The sequence below is a fragment of the Amblyomma maculatum genome, chromosome 8 (genome assembly GCF_055883805.1).
Source record: "Amblyomma maculatum isolate TAMU_Amacu chromosome 8, ASM5588380v1, whole genome shotgun sequence".
Taxonomy (NCBI): domain Eukaryota; kingdom Metazoa; phylum Arthropoda; class Arachnida; order Ixodida; family Ixodidae; genus Amblyomma; species Amblyomma maculatum.
The window spans coordinates 84,218,213-84,222,547 of NC_139351.1; positions in this window are offsets into that span (position 1 = coordinate 84,218,213).

A 4,335-nucleotide genomic window follows, 5' to 3' on the forward strand; every position below is an offset into this window, starting at 1 on the left:
ATATGTATGTATGTATGTATGTATGTATGTATGTATGTATGTATGTATGTATGTATGTATGTATGTATGTATGTATGTATGTATGTATGTATGTATGTATGTATGTATGTATGTATATAACACAATGAAATGTATATAGCAGCCATGATGTTATGTGATGGTTGGTGTACATTATGTAACTAAACATAGCAGCCTAGTATCAAAGTTGTTCTAAAAGAAGGTATATTACAGCGCGCCGATGCAACAATCGTCTTGTAGCGCGTCACGGTGGCTACAAGACTATTATCGCATCGTGTCGTGGCCACATGAGCGAGACTAATAATTATTCCGGTTCTCTGGCCAATATGATAATACTCCAAACCCCAATAAATGGAGGAGGACACTTTCGTCAGTGTCTTTCGGGCCACAACACACATGTGCCTTTGCGTTTCATCTTCATAGAAACAAGAAATGCAAAAGGCGTCCGCGTGCTGTGCAATATATAGTTTGTAGGCATTCACACGAATCTTCTGCCCCCCCTTGTAGCAGCCACACATAATTAACACCGGAATTATGTACGCTGTTAGGGAGGTTGGTGGAGGAGAGTGCAAACTGGCCACCCCCACTTCCTCCTTGTCTCCCGCAGTATCGCTGCCGCGGGTTTCCCCCTTTCCTCCCGGCGTAACCCGGAGACCTTCTCTTCTTTGACCGAGACGAATAGCTCTCCTGTCGCACATCTCAGAGTTCTTGGGCGGTTGGACGTGCAAGCGCACGGTTTTGTTGTAAGCCACTGAGACCGCCGCTGTCACGGAGTCCCCGGCCACCATGCGTGCTTACCGCAACGGGCCGTGAGCGTGAAGCCACGCCAGGTGAGCAGGACACTCCTCTCATCTCCTTGCGTGTGCTTCCTCTTTTGGTGGGTTTCTATTTCACCCCCGTACGCGAGCGTGACGTTCGCTCGCTATGGGGGATGTATTTGAGTGCTGTTGATTTGCTGTGTATAATTATTCGGGCCGATTAAAACTTGTTCTTGTGCGTAACTCAGTGTTTGTCCTCTCTGCCCGAGCCCGCTGCAGTGACGACCTCTCGCACCGCGGGTTGGGGTCACAGCTCTGTCTGTTAGGGCTGGAACGCTAAGGCTAGAAGGCGACTACAGCGTCTAGTCCCCCCGTGGCGCAATATTTTAAGGATAACCTTACTACGTCCCACGTATGGTATGTACATCTTTAGTCTTGGAGGGTGTGCTTCATTCGACATTGATCCGATTTCAAAGTCATTCAGTGGGAGCGGAACGAAACATTGTACATGCATAGCGCAGGTCACTCTAAACTAAATTCATGTGAAATTCTGTATACCTGAAAAACCCAGCAGGAAATATAATTTTGCTGGTTTGGGTTGGTTTGGTTTCGGAGGTTAACGTCCTAATGCGACTCAGGCTATGAGAGGCGCCGTAGTGGAGGACTCTAGAAATTTCGACCACCTGGGGTTCTTTAACGTGCACTGACATAGCACAGCACACATGCACCTAGCTTTTTGCCTCCATCGAAAAGCTGCCGCCGAGCCCGGGATTCGATCCCTCGTCCTTGGGCACAGTAGTCTAGCGCCATAACCACAGCGTCACACCGGCGGGGCAAATATTATTTTCTTTTAAATTTCCGTCGGCGCGCGACCGCTTAAGTCGGTTACGGGCCAATGAGTAAAATCAATATTTTTCCTCATCCTGCTCTAATCGTCGATTACCTACACTTTGCTTAAGTTTGTAGACCTATTGAAGCCCATCATATTTGATGACAAAGCCAATAGACGTACTACTATGTAAATTTTCAGCATTTATTATTTACTAGAACAGGAAAGAAAACTCAGTAATAAAAAAGTGGAGCAAAAACACACCCGAAGATTTTTTTCTGAACCCGTTTGAGCCGGTTCGGGCAGGGTGGTGTGACGGCTTGTGCGCGTGTGCGAGGCTGCGGACACCAGTCAGTGACATTTCCTGGACGCTGTTGACCGTGCCATGCCAGCGTCGAGTGGTAAAACTCTACGCATGCCCATATTTGGTATCACGACACGAAAACCTGCCTGTAAGGCCGCAGTGAAAAGCGACTCGCACGTGGAGTCGCGCTGGCGGTCGATGCGCTGTTGTTTTTTTTTTTTCTCCTTTTCCCCCCTTTTCTTGGGCGCGGGCTCGCGGGGCGCACGGGAGGCCTGGTTTGTTTTGTCCTTTCGCCCCGAGGTGTCGCCAAGAAGCGAACGCAGCCGGGAACAACAATGGCACGCTTCTGCGAACCACCGTATGGCCAGCAGAGGGCGACAATAGGCGCAACCCCTGCCCTCCCCCAAGTAGGCAATCAGCCCAGCGTTCTCCCGCTGTGCCCGGGACATTCCGAGCGACGGCGACTGTACACTGCTCGGGGACAGTGCCCCCCACCTCTTTTTCCTCGAACGGGACGGCTGAGTGACCTCGTCTCGAGATCCCCCCGGCGTTTCTTTCACAAAGGCGCAGCTGCAAGGTCGCGTCGCAAACACGCTGAGGAGTGGAGGCAAAGACAGGCGCCGTGTGAGAGGATTTGGAGACCGGCGAGTGGAAAGAGTGTGTGTTTTGAATGTTGTATTTTTATTTGAAGTAATTAAGGACCTGGGTCCGAGATTATTCCCAACCCAGGGGGGTTGTGGCATGTTTTTGAATAATTTGATTGGCTGCTTTATTTTCGGGGCGGATCACCGAAGGTGACTGCCCTCGGGCCTTTGTTGAAGTTTGTCATCAAAAAGCGGTCCTCGGACCATGTTTGTCAGTCAAGTTTGAGGCTCCGTGCTTAGCACGTATTTACAGTCCCTAGGCTTTAACCGAGATGCTCGGTAGAAAACTAAGGGCTTGTAGTGACTTCTCTGTGTGAGAGTCTATTTTGTCTTAAGTTGCAGTTGTCGGTGTGACTTGCAGTTGCAGTTGTCTGTGAAAACTGTAACTGTTTGCCAATGTAAAAAATATTTTTCATCTGTAAATATATATCTCCTCCTGACCATCATCAGATCATCGTCTACTGTTTTAGTCGTCTGCTTCTGTACCTGCCGAACAACGAACTGGTAACATTACTCTGCCCATATATGAACAGCCGCCGACTACTCCCTTCGGAAGGGACCTGCGAAAGGGCGAAAGTGGCGGGACCCTAACAAAGACAGCCGATGGTCGCGCAGACCGGTCAACCGGTACGGCGGGCGGAAAGGAGGCGCAGCTATGGAACGGAGGGCTTAAAGAATGAGGCGAACGGGATAGTGGGGGAGAACAATTGCAGGCAGTGAACGGGACGGGCGGACGAAAGACGAGCAGGGCAGAAGACAGGGGCTGCGCCACGACCTGGGAGCCCGGGGTCTAGCGGGCGTTCAAGTTCGGTCCCTCTCATCTCGCCTCCATGCCTGGCAGCTCATCCCACCGCCAGCTGAATGAAGGCAGCAGCGGCAGCATTCAGCATTCCACCAGCTGACCATGACGAAAGCCCACGTGCGACTTTCTTTATCTCAAATAAATAGAAGGGGGGTTTCTGAACGTACTCTCCAACTTCGCAAATCACTTTTATTGTCTAAAGTGATGATTAAGTAAATTAGAAAATTAAACCTAATGTGCTCATTAATTTCTTCTGAAACAAACAAATTACCTGTGGAGCGCAAGGTGGCTGGCAGCTGCATAAAACTAGTTTCCTTAGTCCATCTGAAATATATAATTTTCACAATTTAATTAACCGTTCCGCAATTTGTAGCCTAGACTGGTGAACAAGATTTGTGATTCGTAGTGCTACACACAGCCGAAGGGAGTAATCATTTTTTTCGAATAACACACAATAATCCCCCTGCTGGCAGTTGCAGGAAAGGCGCAGTATATGTCACACTTGCTCTTTGGACACCTGACCGCGCCGTAGGACAAGAAATGGTGGTGGGAGTGAAAGAGGGAAAGGGGTGCCGTAGTGGAGGACTCCAGAGTAACACAACTAAACGTTGTTGTTGTGGCTGTAGGAAGAAGGAAACGGAAATGCACGGGCCTGCTACTGGCTCTGTAGCTGAGCCACCTCAGCTGCCCCGTGCAGACAGACGAGAAAATAGAGAAGAATGAAAAGGAAAAGGGAGAGAAACAGCAGCCGTCGTCCACCACCGAAGCGGTGGCGGGTGCAATGACGGCCTACAACATATAAACATTCGGTGGCAGGCTAGCCCCCGCCGCAAGCGGCGGTGACCTATCTGCCCCAGCCCCATCCAACTAAACGCAACAATCCTTTTGTCATCTGTACAGAAGTAGCTGTGCCTACTCTGAAACGTCTGGTTCAGTTAATAAAACATTTTTGTTGCAGAATAATCAAGTTTTCCTTTATT